This window comes from Xenopus laevis, chromosome 6L, assembly GCF_017654675.1.
Source record: "Xenopus laevis strain J_2021 chromosome 6L, Xenopus_laevis_v10.1, whole genome shotgun sequence".
Lineage (NCBI taxonomy): Eukaryota > Metazoa > Chordata > Amphibia > Anura > Pipidae > Xenopus > Xenopus laevis.
The window spans coordinates 40637354-40663561 of NC_054381.1; the positions used below are offsets into that span (position 1 = coordinate 40637354).

General features: G+C 37.2%; 1 protein-coding gene across 2 annotated transcripts in view; it reads right to left on the minus strand.

Moving 5' to 3' along the window:
- The window catches only part of rapgef5.L (Rap guanine nucleotide exchange factor 5 L homeolog), a 155099-nt gene that overhangs the window by 46734 nt on the left and 82157 nt on the right, over positions 1 to 26208 (minus strand). The window lies entirely within an intron of this gene.

Sequence of the window (26208 nt, forward strand, 5' to 3'; positions counted from 1 at the left end):
AAATCAGAATACATATATGGGATCTCATCAAAACAACTGATACCCAGAAAGCTCAGAGAGTCATCTCTCATATGTTGCATTTTAAACTAAAAATATTTCCCTTTCACAATAAAACAGTTCAAGGTATGGTATCTGTAATCCAGAAACCCGTTAAGGTACAGGTATGGGATCCATTATCCAGAAAGCTCAGAATTATGGAAAGGCCATCTTCCATAGACTCCATTTAATCCAAATAATCCAAATTTTTAAAAATGATTTCCTTTTTCTCTATTATAATAAAACAGTACCTTGTACTTGACCCAAACTAAGATATAATTAATTCTTATTGGAAGCAAAACAATCCTATTGGGTTTATTTAATTTTTACATGATTTTCTAATAGACTGAAGGTTTGAAGATCCAAATTATGGAAACATCCCTTATCTGGGAAATCCCAGGTCCCGAGCATTCTGGATAACAGGTCCCATACATGTACCTTGTATCTGATGGTAACTAAGATGCATAAATCCATATTGGTGGCAAAACAATGTTATTGGGTTAGTTTAATGATTAACTGTTTCTAGCATACAAGGAATGGTAATCGGAATTACAAAAATATTTCTTATTTGAAGAAACCCCAGGTCCCAAGCATCCTAGATAACAGATCCCATACCTGTATGATTTTCCTAATTGCATTAGATTGCTAATTCTTTGCTATGAGCTACCACATTAGAAAAAAACATGAGCCATATTAGTTTATGAGCCTTAAATTTGCAATTAAAGAAAGATGCAAGCTATTGATAATTTTGACATCTTTCTTTCATTTCATACTCTAAGAAAGGTGATCAGCAACAAAGATGCGTTTTATAGGGGTGATACAAGCAGATAAAGTATATTGATTTATGCAAACTGCTCGTCTAAGTCATTTTTATGGAGACAAGCACCAGGGAATATACCAGTATTTATTAAAATTAACTTTACAACACTTGTAGAGAAGGGTTATTATGCTTATAAACCTTTATTTGCAAGGTAAAGCATTTTGAAATCCTAAATGAATTAGACAAATCTAAAAGTGCCAACAATAATATAAAAAAAATATCTGGAGATATAAAGTTTTGAAGTGGTAGTTCATCTATAAAATAACCTTTAGTAGAATGTAGTGAGCAGTATTTTGTGACAATTTGCAGTTAATCATCATTTATTATTTATGGTTTGTTTTTACATTTTTGTTTCCCATTTCTCTGGCCTGAAAAATTATATGTATTGTTCGGAGCAAGAGTTGTCTTCTTCAGAAAGGGTGTTCAAAGCTGACTAACATTAGGTCAAACAAAGGCTTGCAGGTAGACAAATGGCAACAAGAATATTGGATACGATTAAGAAAAAATGTAGGCAAAAGGAAGTAAAAGAAAGCAATTGACAACGAAAGGGAAATGAAGAGGAAGCAATGGGAGAGAAAGAGAATGGAAGGAAGAAGGGATACAGGATAATAGAGATGGAAGCAATATAGAGGGGGAGTTAATGAAGCAAAGAAACAGAAAAGAGTAAGCTATGGAGGAGAATGTCAAAGCAAGATAGAGGAAAAAAATGCACAAACGGGAAAACCAAAGTTGTGGGGGAAAAAAGAGGGATAGGGAAAGAAAAGAAAAAAAGATGACATAGATTATTAAAAAATGTCACATTGTATGCTATAAAATGCTGTTTTCAGATTCACCTAGAAATGTGCTCATATTCGTACCACCAAAAGTACCTTTTGTTAGCTGAAAACTCCTGTACCCAAGTTTAATACAGAATGCTGCACAAACATTCCTTAAAACCTGGCTTAAAGTGATACTGACACTAACAACTACTTGTTAAAACATGAATGTACAATAAAAGTTACCTATAGGTCACGTTGATCATTTTTTGCTTAGCGGTTTGTTTTTGTACATAATTGTTGGTTGAAGTTTCTAAACCAGACAGTTTTGTCAACCTGACTGTCCCATCTCAGCCTGTCAGTTAAAGTTTCTAATGCGGACTCCTGCTGCACAAATATGGCAGCCCCCTCATAGAGGAACATGGGGCATCAGACAGGTAATTTAAAGAGATACTGACACCTGAAATTAAACTTTTTTTTACATCTATTATAATATTGGCTTTGCAAGCTACTTCTAACTTTGCCATAAAGTATTTACATGATGCTTTTACATTACCTGTCTGACCCCCCATGTTCCTGTATGAGGGGGCTGCCATATTTGTGTAGCAGGAGTCCGTTAGCATTAGAAACTGTAACTAACAGGCTGAGATGGGACAGTCAGGTTGGCAAAGTCAGAGTGTCAGAGAGTCAGGCTTAGGAACTTCAACTAACAATTATATAGAAAAACAAACCTCTCAGCAACAAATGATCAACATGACCTATAGGTAACATTTAATGTACATTCATATGCTAAAATTCATTTTTTAGTGTCAGTATCACTTTAAAAGGATTGTGTAAATACTTTATGGCAAAGTTATAAGTAGCTTTCAAAGAAAATACTATGATAAATGTAAAAAAGGAGTTTAATTTCTGGTGTCAGAATCTCTTTTATGATAGGATATTCTGATATAATTTCCTTTTGGGGACCTTTATATCTTCTATTATGCACCCAGACTAGACCCAGACTCAGCCCTCTGGATCAAAGTGCACAACTTTGTGTAATTATTTCATCAATGCTGGTCTGGCTTCCAGAAAACAGAGGATCATTTTTCAGAACCATTGTCTCAGCCCCAGAAGCAAGAAATGATTATCAATAACTCACATCCACTAATCAATACCATTAACTTTCCAATGGAATAAAATGAATAACAATGGAAAAAGACAAACAGCATTTGTGACAGGAAGCGACACCATCCGGTACATATAAATGCCTTCTTTGTGGCAAAAAACGTACAAGTGGTTTTGTGCCAAGCAATACTGCTCAGTCAGTTAGTTCTGTATGTGCACAAGGCTCAGCAGTTTGATCAGATGATTTGAAGTGATGCTTTGTCAGGCAAATGGCCTCCAATAGAAAAGCATACTAGCCTTGTAATACAGGCATTGCATTGACACTGCAGCTGGGTTAGCAATTAATTATCTTGGAGAAGCACAACAATGGTGAAGCAGTTTTTTGTTCTCTTAAAGGGGCTGTAAGCCCAGAAATAAATTGTTGATTAATGAAAACAAATGTAATTCTACTTAATATTACATATTTGTATGTGAAAGCAGTATTTGTCTGTCCATTGCTATTCTCTAATGGTTGTGACTCGCATGGTTTGTCATTAACAGCCTGTACATGAGAATTACAGAAATATAGAAGGTGTTGTGCCCTAGGGCAGGTGCTAAGGACAGGGCCCTAATGTGGCTGTTCCTCCTGACGCTCCCGAAATTGAAAGATTGAAAAACAGCACAATGTTCAAAGTGCAAAAAATGGGCGACTGCAGCCTTTTTCTTTGCACACTACATGGTGAGTAGTAAATGAACAAGTAAAAGCTGATAGACACCACCAATAAACATATGCAAAAATATATCAAAGAGTATACCAGCCATGGGACCTTACATTTAGGGGTTATTTAGTAAAATTCAAATTTTGTCTCATTGTCCCAATAAAAAAAGCTCGACCACACTCCCATACCCGATTTGCCATGTTTATTAATAAATTGACTAGATTTAATCAGATCAGTAAAAAAGCACTAAAAAATCCAATCAAAGCCCAGATCATATGTTTTTTCTGGCTTTTCTCCTGAAAAGCTTGAGTCTTTCAAGTTTTTGCCCAAAAAACTCCAAAAGGTTGGAATTTTGGGCTAAACCCACTGAAGACCACAATAACGTCAATTTGGGATAGGTACCTTTCACATTGACTTATACAGGACCTCAACCGGTCTGAGATGGCGGATTTTCAGATTTGGGTTTTTTGCTGAATTGGGATATAATAAATCTTGAAAAATTTATTCCTTGAAAAAAATTTGCCACAGAAAGTCCGACCAGCATGGCCGGATTTATATAGCGGGCTCCCTTAGGCCCGCAGCTGTTCGCCGCCCCCGTCCCATCCCTTATATTCTCACTAACATTCATCATTGGGACCTGAGCAATGGGGATTGCTACTGTATCTCCTGCACATCCCCATTGTTTAAGAACAAATGTGGATGTCATTGGGCAGCATGGCAGCATTCCTGCACCCAGTGGCCTGCCCCACATAATGTTCAAAGTGCAAAAAATGGGTGACTGATGCTTTTTTCTTTGCACATTGCAAACTACATGGTGAGTAGTAAATGACCTGTAATGAAGGAACAAGTAAAAGCTGATAGACACCACCAAATACATATGCACTCGACCAAACTCCTATACCCGATTTGCCATATTTTGTAATAAATAGATTTAATCGGATCGATAAAAAACACCAAAAAATCAAATGAAAACCCGAATCATATGATTTTTTCTGGCTTTTCTCCCGAAAAGCTTGAGGTTTTCGAGTTTTTGCTCAAAAACCCCTAAAACTTTGGAATTGTGGGCTAAACCCACCGAAGACCACAATAACGTCAATTTGGGATAGGTGCCTCTCCCATTGACTTATACAGGACCTCGACGGGTCTGAGATGGTGGATTTTTGGATTTGCTCTTTTTGTAGCATTGGGATTTAATAAATCTTGAAATATTTGAGGGTTTTTTTTATTTAAAAAAATAGAGTTTTGCCACAAAAAGCTGACCAGAAAAATGAGAGGTGTAATAAATAACCCATAAGTGCCATTTAGTTCTAGTGAAAGATCATACAGAGCATTTAAGTCACATTATTTAACAGGGCAGTGTCACATACAGGAACAAATATAGCAATGTCTCTGCTCCATACTACAGATAATAATAGTTAATAATAGTATTTTGCCCTTCCCACACTCCTACAAGTATATGTCAACCGAATTTTTGGTTTCAACTGGAAGCTCTTTAGTATGCTAATATTATTCAAGGAAATGTTTACCAAATATTTTATGTAATGGCTCACCAGCAGCCTTAATGATATGTAATTTAAGGCATGTCTATCAAAGTGTAATGTAAAAAATAATAATATTATTAACCTTCATAATGAAAACATTGTTATTGAAAACATTCCACAGGCAATGAAATCTTTAAGCTGGCTCATTATAAGCTGCCTTCGTTAAGTGTCTTGGGAGAGTACAATGCTCTGAATATAAATCAGTGTTTTTTTTGAATGCACATACTGGTGGCAATCATTGTGTTACAGAAATGTTGACAGTCTGAAGTCAAGTAATGAAGCAGATGATGTAAAAAGCACAAATATACAAAAATGTATACATCTATAGACAGTGTATCCTTGGCTTCCATGGCCTATGATATCATTACAAAACCAGAGGTACTGGGAAATAGTTACTTGCCTAAGGTCACAAGATGATTAGTGGGAATCAATGCATGCCTCCTTGCTTCTTAATCAGAGCTATTCCCATCATCACTCACTCTTCTGCATATAGACTGATACTGACACTTATTTAACATACTTTTTTAATCTTTCACTTGTGCCGTTACAAGCACCTTCTCATGTGCCAAAATATATATATATATATATATATATATATATATATATATATATATATATCATATATAGTCCCTTTTTAAGCTACAACTTTCAGAAACTATTTTCAGAAAATGAAAATGTCACCAATAATAACTCAACCCCCCAACATACATCACAATGGTTCTAATCTATTCTGTCTAGCACATTTCCCTTCTATTTTTCTAAATCCTTACTCACTGAAGTCATTGATGTTACACACAAGTAATTTGTGCTGCATCTGTCCATCATGGACCAGGCAATAAGTTAACCTAGAAGTCTAAATCTTATCATGTGATAAACCCCCGAACACCACCATCACAGATTCACAGGGGCAAATTTATCAAGGGTTGAATTGAAAATTCAAATTTTCATTTTCTTATTTTATATGGTCAAAACTGTCAAATTCGACTAGGGAGTAATTCAAATTTTTAAAAATTTGAATTCGATTTTCAAGATTTATCATACTTTAAGAATTAGAATTTGCCTTTCCACCACCTTAAACCTGCCAAATTGCTATTTGAGTACATGGGAGAGGTTCAGGGATCAATTTCGAGTTGCTTGCAACTTTCCTGACATTCAAGTCAAACTCAAATCAAGTATTTTAAATTCTGAATTTAATTTGAATTCAATTTATTTTTAGTTTTCCGGTCAATTTAATTCCTCCAAGTTTTAAAAATTTGATTTTTTTTTTAAATAAATTTAGATTGGTCGAATTTATGGGAGTTTAGGCGTTTAGGCCTCCCCATGTTCTCTTGGTTGCAAGCCTTCATCTTCAAGCCTTCATCTTGGCTGTTTGCATAAGTTATCTGAAACTGCTTTAAAAGTCATTGTTCCTAAATATGCTTGCGCTGCAATTACTAATACCAATACATAAACTATATACAAATTTGTATATTATTTCTCTTGTTATTAACAATTACTTTTGCATTATATAAGTGGCCACACCATTTATGCGCAGAAAAAAAAACCCCTTTTCCTAGGAATATTTAGACTAGTTTGAAATATTTTTCCAATTAGAATCCTCAAGACACGAATGATGAACAAGAACAATGTCAGAAACAGAAAGCAGTGGGAATATACTAGACACAGCATGATACAAAATGTAAAATTAACTAACAAATCATGGTTTATAGCAAAAGCAATATATGCAGTCTCCCATTAATAAAACATTATCCAAACTGCTGCTCTTCTCTGATTTTTGTACACCGGTTTACCCTCAACACCAATTAAATGCTTTATAGCTATAGCAGGGATCTCTTGGGAGGTTATTTTGATGGTGAATGTGTAGCACGCAGATGAGGTTTTTATATGAACAGGGCTTGGTTTGGGGGGATACCTTGTCTAAGTAATTCAATCTCAAGTACTAGGAATAAAAAGATGGAAGGACTCAGAGCATACTTTGCAGAAGTATAATGCTAATCACTCAGAGCCATAGGAAGCAGGCTGATCTGGGATCACATTTCTATCACTATTAAAAGAGACTGTCCGTCTTAAGCTGGTCATAGACATGCAGATATATCCTGTAGTCCTACACACGATCGTGCATTCCCCTGTCCTACCACTAACCAAGTAGAATAACGAGCAAATCTTACGATGTTCTGGCCATTAATACAAAGACAGCAATTGTACGAAAGTTATGTCCGACAAATAGTAGTGACAGTCACTCATTGATATCGTCAGATAGGCAATACATGCAGAGATATTATCGTTAGCTAGCAGAAATCTTCTAATCTGTATGATCGACAAAACAACCGATCACTATGGCACGGAAAATGTCGGGACGATCCAAATATGGTCTGAAAATCATGAAAAAAATTCATATGACTTTATCTCTGTGTCCGTCTATGGCCAGCTTTCTTGTATTTGTCTATGTGAGTTTTGTGGTCACAGCCTCATTGCCTCTTAATGTTTTTAAAAATTAGTGGTGAGCACAACTTTCCCTTGTTTGTTATAGTTTATAGAGGAGCAGTGGCCAGATCCATGATGTAGCTCCCACCCTTACCAACTATAGTCAGGTGATCCCGGTGGTGGCCAATAAAAGGGCAACCATGTTTGGGAATTTTAACCTTGAAAGCAGCAGGTAAGTTGCAGGTAAAACTTAGTCCCTGTGTAAGATGTATACTGAAGCAATAGAATTCTTAATTAGTAGTTTAAGGCACAATGTATTAATGTCCTAAATATATTGATAATGGGTTGAGTGCAGAGGACCTCTTGTATTTGTCTATGGCCATCTTAAGTGGTACATGGGTCAATGGCTAATTGCTGGCAGCAGCAAGCCAAGTGCTTACATACCACACTGGTGACTGGTTTTCTTTATCAATATCATCCCAACATATAACAACAATACTCTACAATCTGAGATACAATGAATACACAACACTTACAGTATATAGTGAATAAAGTACCCCCTCTTGTAAAATATAAGGATATTATAAGTTACCGAGGAGTTTCATGACCATATAAAAACACGAGGCTGAAGGCCGAGTGTTTTTATACAGGTCATGGAACTCTGAGGTAACTTCTAATATCCTCATATTTTACAACTGGGGGTACTTTATTAATTATAATACGCAAATTTCAGTGAGTCATGTGACAGAAATGACATCAGAACTCACCGTTTATAACTGATGACATCAGAACTCACCGTTTATAAGGATATAATTTACAGGATATTCATGGCTTTTGTGTATTATATAGGATTATACAAGAAAACAATGTGAGAGGGCTCTGCTGTCTACATCTGTAAAATAGTCAAAACACAATGCATGATCCATTATGAAGAATGAAAAATCCAAGATGCAAAGTAAAATCTTGACTGAAAACAAAGATTTCTCTCTATTTATTCTCCTAGTCTGTAGGCTAAGAGGAAAGCCTAAGATTCTGTGGTCCAACTGGTGGCATTAGGCAAGCCACACAATCAATTTCTGCCTCAAGCATCACAACAGAATAGGTAAACTCTGTGGTCTGGGAACACAGTATTTCCAAAATTATCTGCACGCATTAATATGGTTTTTAAAAATCAAATACGGTCTCCCAAACAGGCTAAGGATGCCTTCTTCACTCTCTTCGACCTGAAGCACTGTGGCAGGATACAAGCATTACTGGCCTTCTCCGCATTCAAGGATTGTAGATCAATAGTCATTTCATACAGTAGCAAAGCAAACGCCTGTATAGCACATCTTGCTCATTTATCATCTGAACCTATTGTGCTGAGAGAAGAAGAGCACCAGAAAACCGTAATCTAAAACACATCCTCTTTTTTTTTTAACAGAGCATGAACGGCAGATGGTTTTGAGATCAGTTTTGCAATTACAAGGTTTTTAAAGGTTTCATCTGGAAAATATTTAATGTTTGAATTTGATAGTAACCCTATGGGAGAAGCAGATTAATAGGAAAATGTAGATCTTATAAATAATATACACAGATAACCAACCTTATGCTATACTGACATTCTTAAATGTGTTTTATCTTTCTGTCTATACCCCCGCAGCCTTACATTCTTTGAACTGCAACCTAAATATCAATGCATATCAAAAATTGGTTTATTATAACGATATAACTGACAATTTATCTGCAGTTGCATTATGCACAATCTACAGTGTGGGGCAGTCCAGAAAACATAAAAAGTATTCTCCTGCAGAAACATATTAATGCACCAAGTAAAATAATCTAGTTATTGGCCAATGTGTGTATGCATATTCATTTTAAAATGCAGATGCCATAATGTTCTTCTGTGAGTTGTGTATGTGGGAGCCATGGGATTCCTAGTGATGGCTGGTAACAAGCAGAGACATGGAAAAGCTGCCAGGCTGTATAATTTGTTTGGCAATGGACAGATAGTTTTCTCTGGGCTTAAAGCGTATAGCTTGCCCAAGTGCGTAGTATTTGCTATACAATGATGCCATAACAGTTACTGAGTATATACATGTGTGCAACTGGGCTACGCAGCCTGCAAGCAATGTTCTCTCTTTTTCTGTTGCCAATGTGCACAACAATTATATTTTATGTATACATTAAAAGAGAAGGAAAGGCTAAAATTAAGTAAACTTTATCAGAAAGATCTATATAAATACACTGGTAAACCCTCAAAGTAATGTTGCTCTGAGTCCTCTGTCAAAACAAACACCACATTTCTTTCCTTCTATTGTGTACACATGGGTTTCTGTATCAGACTTCCTGTTTTCATCTTAAACCTCCAAGGCTAGGGCTTGAGCATGCTCAGTTTGCTCTTCTCTTAATCTCCCCCTCCCATCCCTGCTGTAATCTGAGCCCAGAGCTATGAGTGAGTAAGGAGAGAGTGAGGCAGGAAGTGATGGCACACCAATCTAATATGGCAGCTGCTATCCTAAACAAACAGAGAGAGCTTCTAGAGCTGTTTACTCAGGTATGGTAAAGCATTCTGCAGAATAAAGTGTTATAGCATTCACTATTGTGGCTAATCTATTGGCAATAAACTGCTTCGGTAGCTTTCCTTCTCCTTTAAAAAAAACTATGTGCACAGACAGGTGGGTGGGTGGGTCAAATACTAAAAAAGGTGATTTCAAACAAAATAATTTGTATGCACTGCCCATAAATTGTCAAACACAATCTTAAAGGGTCTGAAAACTTGCCAAGGGTTGCAATTACTTCACCAATGTCAAGTAAAAAAACATGTAAAAACAAAGAGCCAGATTACCTTGTAAAATGTATCAATGTGCATAAACAGAGCACTTTACGGATTCTTTTTTTCCTCCTCTATGAGTAAGAGAAAATGGTTGAAGTGAAGGGAAAGAATATGCAGAATGCCGGAATGGATGGTTCTGTGCACATTACACAGTCATAGCATTAATTATCACTTGCAGTGTCCTTACGTAATAAACATATGATTAGCGCAAACATCAGGATATTAAAGCACAAAACAAGGAGGAAACCACCTCCACCTTCTAGAAACACCTATTAAATCTCCCTCATTACACATGCCAGACATCAGATCTTTAATAATGAAGTATATAATTGTTGCCTCACTTCCTGGAATACTAGGGAGTAATACATAGGTCCCAAATATATATGGGGTGGACAGACAATTTAACAGAATGTTTTGTCTGGGTGACTATCATTTTTAGGCATCATGGAAAAGCCTCCCAGCTTAAATCTTTAAAGCTTGTTATAGGTCTACGCCTGTTAAAGCAATCATTTTAACTACTTAAAGGAACAGTAACACCAAAAAATGAGTGTTGTCAAATAATGAAAATATCATGTAATGTTGCCCTGCACTGGTGAAACTGATCTGTTTGCTACAAAACACTACTATAGTTCATATAAACAAGCTGCTGTGTAGCAATGGAGGAAATTTAAAAAAAGGCTATACAGTACTGGTTAAATAATGGATAATAGATGTTCTACAGAGCTTATCTGTTATCTGCTGAGTAACCTGAGTCTTTTCTCCATTGAATGGCTGCCCCAATTGCTACATAGCAGCTTATTTATATAAACAATAGTAACAGTAAATAGTAAAATAGTAGCTTGTGAGTAACATGTTGCTCACCAACCCCTTGGAAGTTGCTCCTAGTGGCCTCAAAGCAGATGCTAATTTTTGAATTGCTGGCTTAGATGCAATTTTTGGTTGCATAAAAACAAGATGTACTGCTAAACAGAGCCTCTTGTAGGCTACCAGTCCATATAGTGGCTACCAAATAGCCAATCACAGCCCTTATTTGACATCCGCATGGACATTTTCATGCTTGTGTTGCTCTCCAGCTCTTTTTTAAATTTAAATGTAGCTCATGAGTAAAAATGGTTGGGGACCACTGCTTTAAGTTATGGAAATCCACATTAGCAGTCCTGCTGCAGCTACAGTAATATATTCCAAATACTGCCGGGAACTGCCAAATGCAAACCATTGAGTGCTCATGCATTTTGGAAATGTGACTAAGGACAGTCTCTGCATGTAACCCACAATGCTTAGGCCAGCAGGGAGGCTGAAGAAGAGAATGATGCCTTTAGGCTAGTGGAGCCCAAGTTAATTTTAGTGCTTAGCAGGGAAGCTAAAAAAGAAAATGAAGACCTTTGGATTTTCTATTCAGCTTTTGTTTCCTGGCCCAATATCAAAAATACAAGTTCCATGTTAATGTCAGTACAGGTATGGGACCTGTTATCCAGAATGCGCGGGACCTGGGGTTTTTCGGATAACGGATCTTTTTGTAATTTGGATCTTCAGAAGTCTGCTAGAAAACCATGTAAACATTAAATAAACCCAGTAGGCTGGTTTTGCTTCCAATAAGGTTTAGTTTAGATCAAGTACTAGGTACTGTTTTATTATTTCAGAGAAAGAGGACGAAAATGTTGGATTATTTGAATAAAATGAAGTCTTTGGGAGACGGCCTTTCCGTAATTCAGAGATTTTTGGATAACGGGTTTCCGGATAATGGATCTGTTGTATTTTGTAGTGTGATAAAGGGGTGTTTCACCTTTAATTCTTTTAGAATGGCTACTTCTAAGCAACTTTTCAATTGGTATTAATTTTTTCTTTTGTATATTTTTTGAATTATTTTACTTCTTCTGACTCTTTCCAGCTTTCAAATGGGGGTCACTGACCCCATTTAAAAACAAAGGCTCTTCAAGGCTACAATTGTATTGTTATTAGACTTTTTTAACCAGGAGCCGCATGGCTTAAGAATCATTTGTTTAAATAAGAAGCTATGTAAGTAATAAGATCCCTTTAAAATTTTAAAAGAAAATAAAAGAGAAAAATAACATCCCCATTTGTTTTTATTGTGCTTGTGTACAATGTCACTAAACAGTGTTATTGTAAGCCCTCCCTTCCTGCAATGAAGGTTTGGTAACATCAACAATTAATTCTCCTCTCCTGAAAACAAGCCTGTGTCTATGTGAGCCTCGCCCATCAACCATAAACAATGGTATCCTTGTACATTGTGGATCAAAAAGTTATGTTTATTAGGCTAGACGACAAGGGTTCATGGGAAGGCAGTAAAATGGTAATGTTAGAACAATTTCATTTGCACATCGCACGACACAGTACATTGCGGAAAGAAAACCAACATAATTTAATGTCTGAAGCTCCTCAAGGACCATTCATGATGTTCACTCAAACGTAACACAGTAGGAGTCGCACTATGTAATTACTACACAGAATAATCCCCTGCTCTGCGGTGCCTGATGCGGGAAAACTTGCTAATAATACAGTGTGCTTGTAAACGGCAAGCTTTTAACCCTGCGCCAGAGCCACAATCAGCCTTCCAACATAAAAAAAAACCCACTAGGATCATTGTTCTAATTGTTACAGTAGTGTTATAGTGATGGTTAATGAGTTTAACATGTTATATTTACTAAATAAAGTACCCCCTATTGTAAAATATAAGGATATTATAAGTTACCAAAGAGTTCCGTGACCATATAAAAACACAAGGCCGATATACAGGCCAGGGAACTCCTATGTGACTTTTAATATCCTCATATTTTGCAACAGGGGGTACTTTATTTATTATAATACCCAAGTTTCAGTGAGTCATGTGACATGACATTACTAAGCTCTGATTATAACTGATGACATCACTAAGCACCGTTTATAAGGATATAATTTACAGGATATTCTTGTGTATTATATATATGACTTCTGCACCCTGTCTCACCATCAATGTTTTTTTTTTATTTAATTTTTTTTTATATGAACGTACATCTTTCAATATAATAAACACATATTTGTTGCTTATTTTATATACTAGCATTAATAATAGATTTCACTAAAATTACTGCAACAACTTCTAGCCACAATGTTCTGTGTTTCAATGCCAGACAAAGAGGGATAGAGCTAGCTGTACGTACCCCTGGAACGTATCTCTTTTCCAGACCTAGCAACTCACCCCAATAGATATTCTAATGTTATTATTAGCCACCTTCCCCATACTTTTCCTTCACACAGCATTTTCTGATACAGATGTAGTTCTTCTGCTTATTGCCCTTACACATGGAACTAGGGATGCACCGAATCCACTATTTTGGATTCGGCCTAACCCACGAATTCTTCACAATAGATTCAGCCGAATACCGAACCGAATCCAAATTTACATATGCAACTTAGGGGTGGGAAAGGGACAACATTTTTTACTTCCTTGTTTTGTGACAAAAAGTCATGCAATTTCCCTCCCCACCCCTAATTTGCTGATCCGATCCAGCTGAAAAAGGCTGAATCCCAAACCGAATCCTGGATTCGGTGCATCCCTACATGGAACACTACCCAAAGAAAAATAATCACAAGACCATCCACCCCACACTTGACCCTAGGTACAACACAATAAAAATACAAATATTTTTTTACAAAAGGCTTTAGTTTCCTATTTTCATAACAGTGGTCAGTATCCAAAGATCTGTGCATGGTGCAAAATCCCTATTATCAAAAATATAACTGGGATATTAAATGGCCAATGGTCACAAACTACTTATATCAGCACCAGGTTTAGTTTGCTATCCAAAATCTACTGTCATTTTGCAACTAAAATATTATATCGTAACCATATAATTTTATAATATACACAAGACCCATGAATATCCAGTAAATGATATACTTATAAAGGGTGCTTAGTGATGTCATCGGTTATAATCAGAGCTTAGTGATGTAATTTCTATCACACGACTCACTAAAACTTGTGTATTATAATAAATAAAGTACCCCCTGTTGGAAAATATGAGGATATCAGAAGTCACCTAGACCTGCATATCGGCCTCGTGTTTTCATATGGTCATGAAACACCTTGGTAACTTCTTATATCCTTATATTTTACAAGAGGGGGTAGTTTATCCACTAAATTAACGATTACCCAAAATGCTCACAAACTGTATAAACAAAGATCAAGATGACATGATATGCTGTTTTATAGGTACCCACTAAATGTCAATAGCTTTCTCTATAACTTGTTTTCAAATTTTATTGTATTGTACTGTATGTATTAGGCCTTAGCCGCTTTCCAAGAAATGCATTGCTACTAGGATAACCTTCAGTACCAGTAGAAATTCGCCTAGGGACACAAACCCATGTACACCAGGCAATTCATTGCTTATTCCAAAAATGTCATCTGGCTGGGATTCCCACAGGAGAGGTTTAAGTAACGCAGAGGCAGGTCGTGCATATTCCAGCTCCTTTCATGTTCAATTGCAGTGACAACATAAACAGTCTTGGAGATTCAGTCACAGCTCCCATTTGTCATTGTTTGTTTTTTAAGCAAACACATTTAAAGGACAAAGCAACTCTACTGGGAATATAGATGGTGTACAGCAGGGATCCCCAACCTTTACAACCCATGAGCAACATTCAGAAGTAAAAGGATTTGGGGAGCAACACTAGCATGAAAACTGTTCCTGGGGTGCCAAATAAGTGCTGTGATTGTCCATTTGGTAGCCCCTATGTGAATTGTCTGCCTACATTGAGGCTTGATTAGGCACTACACCTGGTTTTTATCCAACCGAACTTGCCTCCAAGCCTGGAATTCAAAAATAAGCACCTGCTTTGAGGCCACGGGAGCAACATCCAAGGGGTTGGAGAGCAACATGTTGCTCGCGAGCTACTGGTTGGGGATCGCTGGTGTACAGTATCAAAGAGAAAGGTGACCAAAGCAAAGTGCTGTAACTGAAAGCTGCATTCTGGGGTATGGTACCAATAGATGTGCTTATGAACGCTGCAGGGATGAATTTCTCTAGTCTTTTCAGTTGTAACCTAAGTAGCCTAGGAATACCATATAAAGGGTCAAAAATAGAGCAACCCTATAACAAAGCTATGGCTACTCAGTTGGGTATATTACATTGCTTACAATGTCTAAAGGTGGCCATACACTGAGAGATCCTCTTGTTTGGCGATGTCGCCAAACGAGCGGATCTCTACCCGATATGCGGCTGCGATCCGACTGGATTTTTCGTCCCATCCGAACAAGATCTGGCCAACTTATCGGCCCGTGTATGGCCACCTTAATTAAAAAACGTATTTGTATGAATCACAATTTCAAGCAGGTTAATGAGAGCTGCGATAAATACTCAAATGCTGTCATGAACAAACGCATGAAAGTATGTACATAATAAAAGGGGTCTACATGAATAAGGAATATTACATATAAAAACTACCATTAAAGGGGTTGTTCATCTTTAATCTAACTTTTACTAAGATGTAGAGAGTGATATTCTGAGACTATTTGTAGTTGCTTTTCATTTTTAATTATTTGTGGTTTTTGAGTTATTTAACTTTCAGTTTGCAATTTCAACAATCTGGTTGCAAGCGTCCAATTTATCCTAAAAAACCATGCCTTGATTTGAATAAGAGACTGGAATATGAATAGAAGGGCCTGACTAGAAAGACGAGTAATAAAAAGTAGCAAAAACAATAAATGGATTACAGAGCATTTGTTTTTAGATGGGGTCAGTGTCCCCCATTTGAAATTATAAATTCGAATTTTGAGTTGGATTTTTAGTCAAAACTCACAAATAATCCAAACTCGAATTCGAGATTTATTATAACTTGACCCTGGGAACAACTTGAATTAGACTATTCGCCACCTAAAACTTGCCAAGTTCATGTAGAAGTCAATGACAGAGGTCCAATGACCCATTTGAAGATGTTAATAGCCTTCCTTTTTGGAGAAAAAACTTGTTTTGAGTTTTTGGGTCAAGAATATTCGTTCGAGTTTTAGATGTTCAACATTTTTATCAAATAACCTCCCATTCCAGTTGAGTATATTCAAATTTATTAGAGGTAAAAAAAATTCACATGAATTTGAAATTTAACCTTTGATAAATCTGCCCATAAAGGTATGACATTCCAAATTACAGAAAGACCTGTTATCAGGAAAACCCCAGTTCCAAAGCATTCTGGATAGAGTCAAAAGAAGAAGGAAAATAATTCAAAAACTATAAAAAAAATTAAAAATGAAGGCCAACGAAAAAGTTGCTTAGAATTAGCCATTCTGTGACATATTAAAGTTAACTTAAAGGTGAGACATCCCTTTAACATTGCAAAACATGATCAGGCAGCAACAGGAAAATCTAAGACAGTTAATGACCATCCGTTTACACATTCCCCCCTATCTGGTCAGCAGACTGTGGGCCTCATTGCCTTGAGCTCCCCCTGGGAGCGGGCAGCCCTACAGTTTTAGGACCACATGCACTCACCCATACATCTGCAAAGAGGGCTTGAGGTTGGTCCATGAATGGGTAGACAGTTTGCCATTTTGGAGCTAATACTCTGCAGGGAAGGCTCAAGCAGCCTTTAAAAGGGAAATTTGGACATTTCTGTAAAAAGAGGCCCGACGTTACTACCCAAAGCCCAAAAAGCACAAGGGCGGAAAGAAAAGATTTGCTTAATTTCAATATGTATTGTAATTCAAATACTTCTTGTTTACTTAAAGCGAAAGCATCATTATTTATAAAACTCCATTGCGGTTAATAAATCTGGTTCCTAAATAATTGTTACTACATTTATGGACTTTTATCCAGAATGCTCGAGACCTGGGGTTTTCCAGATAAGGGATATTTCCATAATTTGGATCTTCATACCTTAAGTCTACTAGAAAATAATGTAAACATTGAATAAACCCAACAGGTTGGTTTTGCTTCTAATAAGGATTAATTATATCTTAGGTTGAATCAAATACAAGGTTCTGTTTTATTATTACAGAGAAAAAGGAAATTATTTTTAAACATTTGGATTATCTGGATAAAATGAAGCCTTTCCATAATTCGGAGCTTTCAGGATAACGGGTTTCTGGATAACGGATCCCGCACCTGTAATTTTTTTCTGACCATTAATATAGCAGCTGCTGTAAGTCACTAACAAATTTCATAGCCCATTTATTTCTCAAAACCTATACAAAAAAAATAACTACTTATTTAATTTACAAAACTATTTAAGGAAAAGCATTAGTACACATCCACTTTGTTGAATCAGACCATTTATAGGTTTCCATTTATAGGTTTCAAGACAGCATTTAAACGGTTTCCCAGAATCCAAAATTAGCTTACTATTTCTGTTGTGTGTATGGGGACAAACTTTACTAAAATAATCGAGACATTTAGAAATGTCAGTTTCAATTTAATGGCAGCAACAGTGAGTAGAAGTACAAAGAACCCTTTTGACTATAAAACTTTCAGAAATAAATCTGTATTAAATGTCATGTTTCATTTAAACAAGTTGCAAAGGGGAAAACAAAGTCACATTGAGTAAGAATTCTAAATAAATGTTTCCTACAGAGCAGCCTGCATGACCTGCATGTAACAGATAAGTGGGACCCCACCTTGGCCAGTGCATTGTTGGCCATTTCCAATTATATCAAAAGCCATGTGCGATCTCCAGAACCCTGCCCTTTTTCAAGATATAGGTATAGGATCAGTTATTCGGAAACCAGTTATCCAGAAAGCTCCGAATTATGGGAAGGTTCTCTCCCATAGATTCCATCAAAATAATTAAAATTTGTTAAATAATTTCCTTTTTTATCTGTAATAATAATAATATATACCTTCCAAATTAGGATATAATTGATCCTTATTGGAAGCAAACCCAGCCTATTGGGTTTATTTAATGTTTACATGATTTTCTAGTAGACGTAAGGTAAGGAGATACAAATTACGGAAAGATACGTTATCCAGAAAACTCCAAGTCCAGAGCATTCTGGATAACAGGTCCCATACCTGCATAACATAACTATAACTGAAGATATTTAGGGTATAGTCACTTATTCAGTGGAGCTTGATTTCTCATCTTTCATATCATTGCATAGAAGGTACTACTGAAAAAAAAAGTCTTACAAGACACTGGCAATAGTGCCATAAAGTTACAAGTAGGTGAAGAACCATATAATTTACATTAGGTTGTTCTAGGAAATCCAGTGGGCAGTCCCTGGGTCTTGTGGAAAGATGATGGAACTATGGAAGAAGCCAGCAGAGATGTCTCTGAAAGGAAATACAATGTGAATATGAATATATTGCATATATCAGTCTTGATGTAAGCAATATATTTCCAGTCTTGGCACAACTGCTAGTAATGACTTACTGCTGAAGGGGATATTAATTCAAATTCTGTTTTATATCATTAGAATACCAGAGTCATACACACCTATTGCAGCCATAATAATTAAGGATGCACCAAATCCAGGATTTGGCCAGAACTCTGCCTTTTTCAGCAGGATTTGGACAAATTCTTGTGCCTGGCTTAATGGAATCCGAATCCTAATTTGCATATGCAAATTATGGGCAGGAAGGTAAATCATGTCATTTTTTGTCACAAAACAAGCAAGTAAAAATGTTTTTCCCACTTTTTCCCTTCCCATCCCAAATTTTTATATGCAAATTAGGATTTGGTTGGGTATTCTGCCAAACAGGCACGGATTGGCAATCTGTGGGTTCTGGCAAATGCCAGAGGGGCTGCTATAAGGTGCCATAGAAAGTCAGTATTTAGCGTAGGCTGGTGGGGGCTGTTTGGGCCTCTGTGTGGGCTGGTTGGGCTTCTGTGTACCTGAAATGCCAGGGCCTATTTTAATTCTCAGTCCAGACCTGCTGCCAAATCTTTCATGGGGGATTCAGCTAAACCTTTCATGAAGGATTTGGGGATTTGGTGCATCTTTAATACTAATATTTTTAAGACAACTATTTATCAGGCATATTCAGAACATATGTGTACCAGAAACATACAGTAAACACGTACCTTTCAGCCAACCTCTTTTCTATGAGCAAAAGCAATAGCCATGACATAAAAATCAACATCCCAGACATCGAAGAACCAATGTATCAGCAAAAGTAACCTATGACTAACCTAAATATAAAGTTATACCATTAATGGAAAATTTAAAAAAATACCTAATAAAATCTGGCAGAGATATTTTGATTGATGGAGGCCAGGCAGATATGCTTCCCATACAAAAGCTATAGCCTTACAAAGCCCTGTTAACATCAATCTGACTTGATATATCGATATCCATGATGTGTGAATGTGTTGTCTTATCTTCTTTTCCGTCAATTAATTCTGCATCATGACAGTTTCTTTTATTGTTCCCTACTTTTAGGCATGCATGCTACAGACTCTGATTCATCCTGAGGCACCTTAACTGTCTTTTTCATTGAAGATACAATAACTATAAAGAGAAATGAAGCAAGGGCAGAGCATTTGCTGCAGTTCTAACAAGCAAACCAATTAAAACAAACTGCTGGCAAAGTACACCTTGTCCACAAATCAGAAAACTGCTAGGTAGGGTGGATGAAGGGTGTGCCCAGAAATGTGTAGGTGTTTCACAGCAACTTTGTTTTTTTTCCAAAAACAGTTATATATCAGTCTGTAGGCATTTCCCAGCAAACAAGAATGTGGCTGTAAGATGATGATGGGACAAATACATAAATGGGTTTTCCAATAAAACGAGAGGTGCAGGGGAAGTGGCCTGTGATTGCGTACAAGTTCATGAATAACTGGCACATGCTGACAGTACCAGGTAGTAGGCACAAATATGAACTGTTGAACAGTAATTCTCACTTGCATGATTGGTTACAGAGCCACAAGCACAACACTGACTGTGCGTGGGTGTCTGAAAATTATTTCAAACCTGCCAAAAAATGAATATATTGCCCCCATTATGAAATGGAAAGCATTTAAGCTGCAATTACAAGGAGAATTAAGAGAAAGGATGCGCTCACTTTGTGCTTGCATTTTACCTACTAATAAAAAGTGCACCAAATAATAGATTGCTATAATAAATGGCACACTGAAGGCATAATAGATTCTGTGTCCCAGTGTAATTTAGCCTAAGATTACATTTCAACAATGTACTTTAGGCTACATAAGATACATTTTAGTGGGAACAATTATTCTTCTACCTTATCATTTTCCAAGCTTACTGAAGTTCCCTGTTTCATCACAGGAATGCTTATGCTTATGGAAATGATGGTGATGGGAATCTTGTTGCCCCATAGCTGCTGCCCAACTAAATACAGCTGATAAGACCATGCGATTGTCAAGGGAAAGGTAATTGTCTGGTGCTATATTTCAAGGTTCTATGAGGAGGAACATTCAGGGTCGGAGTCAGATATGTTGGGTCTTCTATGTCAAAAAGAAGGTGACATTCAGGGATATTAAACCTGCAACACTCCAGCTGTTGCAGAATTAAAACCCTGACGGATTTAGATTGTTGATGGGGGGCAGGGAGTTTATCACCTAGATGGCTGCTAGTTGGAGATCTCTTATAAACATGTATTTTTTTTTTAAATGTTTTTTTCCCCCAAGGTTTTCCTATAATGCTAACGGCCCAGGGCAAATACACTCTCTTCCATATGGAAAAACAGTCCTTATGACCATTTGAAAATATTCCATAGTAGATAGTCAGATCATGTTAGATTGATGATGTCATGCAGAAATAGTCAATGATGCCTTTGGGAATGCTAATGGACATAAAAATCCCTTGGATGATCACATCTTCTACCTATAAACTCCTGTGAGACATCTCTTTTCTTGAACAGTGTCAGGCTTTGACTGGAACATTCTGATACTTTGGGCAAAAGCTGCTATGACACATGCAGCATTGAATTAATGTAACACTGGGAATGTGTAGCTTTACCACAAGGGAATCACTAGGAATTCAATAGAAGGCTCTGTGTGTAGCCCTTGGTCTGGGATTAATAGCCCAAAATATGGACAAGTGTGTTTTTAGGAGAAAAGAGGTCCCTGTTGGCTTTTTTTTCATATTGTCTGGGTAAAAGTTGCCCTAAAAAGCAGTTGCAATATAGCGCTCCTTGTGCCAGAACCCTCACAGTACGATCTAACCAAAGGCTAAAATATGCTGTGAATCAGAATTAAAGTCCGATTGCATCCAGGATAGGAGTGACTTTTAAACATGCGCATTTTAAAGGCTCTAATGCCTGTGCCCAGTATGGATTTTACCAGGGAGTTAATTGAATATCTACCTCCTCTTTTAACCTAGAAAATGTCATTTTAGACCTCTAATAGAAATCTATGTGCAGTAAGTAATTTACCTACTAAAAGCCAAAGAGCATTAACATAAACAGTGCTTGCGCTATAATATGTTACCCTGCAAAACAACCAGCATGGTCCCTCTCTGTCATATCTATATAAAACAAGAATATACAGTTTGTTGGAAGCAAAAAAGCCTTCAGCTGGATGATGTTGTAGTTCACCTACATGTAAAAAGCTACAACACAGCTAACCTTGGCTTTAATATTACAAAATATCAGTTATTAAACACCAGATGCTTATAAAGGATGTTTTCCCAAAATTTCACCATAATACACAGGCAGGACACATCCGTCATTTGCACAATGATTTCACTGGCACAAAGAAATCTAGATTACATTATAAAATCTTCATTCTTTAAAAAAAATTACCCTTTATTATCTCTGTTCTGCAAAAATTATTTTTATTATTTATATACCTTTTATTATATTTTTGTAAAATTTCTCAAGGGCAGTGAACCAAATGCAAAAAAAGCCAAAATACCTTCCTTATAAACTAGAGAAGCAGACAATGTGAATTTGCAAGAATTTATCAACAAGAATTGCACACTGGCTTCCTGTCCAAATGAGAGATCTATGTCCGGCAGAACATTATCATACAAAACCTTTTTTGGTAATGGCTATGCAAAGTCTGGGGATAAGATGTAATCATTAGGTGCTAAAGGAAAAGGGTGGAAAGCGGAAGCAAATGTGCACAGAATAGTCTTCCAGGAAACAGTGAGAACATGCTGAGAATCAACAGCCAAAAACACTGCCCTCGACAAGGGGTTGTGTCCCAACTGTTCCCACTGACCATGTACAATACCAGTAGGAAGCAGAGCCCTGTACTGGCATATTACACTAGCACAAGCTGGATAATATCCACCATAACACTCTCCCCAATCACTATGCTCCCCAAGAGTGAGCCCTTCACAATAACAAGCAACAGGAGTCAAGATCAACATTAGATATCAGTTCCAAAATACAAACGCAACACTCCAACTTAATCAGCTATAAGCATTTTTTATGCCAACTGCAGGTAGAACATTGAAAGAGATATTTTATAGACTCAAAGGGGCAGATGTATTAAGGGTCGAATATCCCCTCGATATTCGACTGGCGAATTAAAAATTTTTGCGCAATTTTGCGCAATTAAATCGAACGATTCGAAGGATTTTAATCCATCGATCGAAGGATTATCCTTCTATCACAAAAAACTTGGAAAGCCTATGGGGACCTTCCCCATAGGCTAACATGGACTTCGGTAGCTTTTAGGTGGCGAACTAGGGGGGTCAAAGGTTTTCTTAAAGGAACAGTAACACCAAAAAACGAAAGTGTTTTAAAATAATGAAAATATCATGTACTGTTGCCCTGCACTGGTAAAACTGATCTGTTTGCTTCAGAAACACTACTATAGTTCATATAAACAAGCTGCTGGGAAGCAATGGTGGAAATTGAAAAACAGCTATATGGCTATAAGACCAGTCAGAAGCCCCCATACACGGGCAGATAAGCTGACAAATTGGTCCAAATGACCGATATCGGCAGCTTTATCTGCCCGTGTATGGCCACCTTAACTGTCCAGTGTTGATAAAGAAGTCCCAGGGGTCAGAACATGGAGGAAAATACAGCTACTGACCAGTCTCTAGAAAAAATGTCTCTCTGCACTTAATATGTTTTAAATGGGACGTTCACCTTTAAATTAACTTTAATATGTCAAATTATCCTGCTCTTAGCAAATGTTTAGCTCTTAGCAAACTGTTATGTCTGTAAAAGGTTTTGGGGTGGCAAAGCTTTTACTGGGTCCTGCTAGCTACAAAGAAATTTGAGAACTAAGGGTATAAATTCTGAGGGGCCACAGCTGTCCTACACAATTAAAGATAATAATATGACATTGCTGCTATAACAGCCTCTTCTATTCTCAAAAGGCTTTTCATTAGATGGTGGAACATAGTTGATAGCATTAGTTTATTAGTTTAGATTCACATGTTTGAGTACAGTTGTTGGAGAATAGGCCTTGCTTGCATTTATCCCCCAGTTGGGTTTGAGATTAGACTCTGTGCAGGCTAGTCAACTTGTTCCACTCTCAGCAAACAACTTTTGTATGGGCTTTTCTTAATGCACAGGGGTAATACTCCTCTGAAACAGAAAATTCATATAAATTAATTGATGGAATTGTCAAGAATGACATTGTATGTTGTACTGGCATCTGTGCAAACAATGATGGGTGTGGCTTAAATAATTGCTATTGGTGCTCACATACTTTTGGTCATATATTGTGTATAAAGGAATTGCTTACACAAGTGTATTTGAATAAACAGATTTTGATGTTGGTTCTTAAAGTTATATTTTACATTATAAAAATGACTAGCTAAGATGTTAACCTGGCGCGTTTGAGGCTGTAACAACGGCAGAGATGGCGTTCAAAATGCCCCCCCCCCGTGCCTGTTGCGCTTACCGAATCGCTAGCAAAGAATGTGAAATTGCTCTCTCTGCGCTAGAAATGCAGAATTTGTGGCTTTTTGCTGCCCCTGGAAACTTCTGGGGAGCTGCCACCTGAGATATACACCTTGCCTCATGGCAGAAACGCCCCTGCCTGGTTGATTTGTAGTATAATCAGTGCATTGTTTATAACCACTATAAACAATCACTGCCCTTGACCAAAATGAGGAACTGATATACATTGAAAGGTTAAATGCGACAGCAAACCAAGGCCTTATGTCCTTGCCAATTATCTGATGGTTACATAAACTTACAGCATGTTGCAACAACTCACCATTCTCTTTTAGCTTAGAAACCTAGAATATTGCCCTTAATTCTGCTTCTACCTGCTAAGAACAAAGGGGCTAATTTACTAAAGGGTGAAGTGGCTAACACTAGAGAAAATCACCAGCATTATGTCATTTTGCCACTTCGCCGAAGTGGACCTACTCTAGTGCTACTTCGCACCCTTATGCCAGATGAAGTTGCACTCTGGTGAAGGGATGTAACTACGCTAATTCACTAAATTGCGGATTTTTGATTTTTGTGAACGTTACCTCTTGCGCCAGACTTTACTTCACCACCTCAGACCAGACGAAGTGCAATAGAGTAGATAGGACTTGGTTAAAAAAAAAGTTGACATTTTTTTAAGTCCTAAAAAACGCTGGCGTCTTTTACTTTTTTTAAGGGTGATAGGCTGAAAAAGATCGTAAATTTTTTTGGGGGTACCCTCCTTTCCCCCTACATTTCCTAACATATGGCACCTAAACTATACCATGGGCACATGTATAGGGCAAAATAACACCTCTATTTTATTTTTTGAAGTTTTCCCAGGCACGTGTAATGTAATGTATTTGCTGCTACATATACGTCCATTGTACTTTAACTTGGCACCGTATGCAAATTTGCGAACAATAGTATTACTTTGAACTGTTGATCGTAACATCGCTATCGCAACTTCGCAAACAATCGGTAACTTGTGTGCAACTTCTGATCTTCGTGAATTTGCGCAGCCCTGGTGAATCTACGCCCGGCGAAGTGCGGCGAAGCCAATGCTGGCGCAACTTCGAATGTAAGTAAATTTGCCCCAAAGTGATTTAAATGATAAGGAGCATATTTACTACAATTCAAGCTAGAGAATCCTGAAGAACATCCAGCTGTTCCATTTTTTTCCCAACACTTCTCTAACTTGAACGTATATTAAAGAACTCTACCCAGATTAATGAGTCTTACCCACTTCCTCAGACTGTGTTCAAGTGCTTTTTGGTGTGTAGCAGCTTAACTGCAATGTAAACTGCATGGGTGGTTAATGATGCAGAAGACTCTGTTCTTAAATGAATCATTTGAAAAAACATTGTAAGAACTGAAACTTTTTTTCACAGAGCCTTAACTGCTGATCAAATTATAGAGATGCCAACTTGGATCTGAAATCATCTAGGTGCCTCTTACCAAACATGCTCTGGCCCTGTCCCATATCACCCTGGTCCCAGTCCCACCCCTGTTCCAGCTTCACTGCTTCAGGAAGACATTTAGTGACAATTCCATACATTTAGGTTTTGGATTACAGGTGATGGACCTGTTAATGCAGGTGACCGGGGGACTTAAATCAGGATGATTCCTAAAAATATTGTTGAGTTGACATGTTTAAATTTACCAAAATGCCTGACCTGAATCCAATTAATGAAGAACAGAGTGTATCAGGACTAAAAGCGTCCACTTCTCAGTAGTGTAACTGAATTCACTGAAGTCTTTTAGTGCACTTTTTTTTCTGGGAACGTTCTCCAAAATAAATGAATTCCACTTCATTGCATCCAAATAATGTGAATGCTTCCCCTAAAGCAGCCTTTTCTTTAAATGTCTTTCCGGAGTACAAGAAGTCAGTCTTTGTGCAGGTGTAGATAAGCTCTGCTAGAAGGAAAGATGATTTATATTATTTCTCCAGAGCTACTTGACACACTTGACCAGGAAGGGAGCAGCAAGGTTAAATACTTGCAAGTTATAAAATGTCACCGTTCTTCATCGCGTGCAGATAAAAGTATACAAATCGCACACACAGACAAACACATTGAGTCTGAGAATATGCTAACTTAGGTGTGTCTGCCACTGAAGTCAGCCCAAATCTGCTGCATAAGCACTTCTGTGCTCAACAAAACGCAATGATAACAACAGAGCATGAACAGCAGTAGCCCCAAAATCTTATTTCAAACTAAAGAATATCATCTTGCCTTATA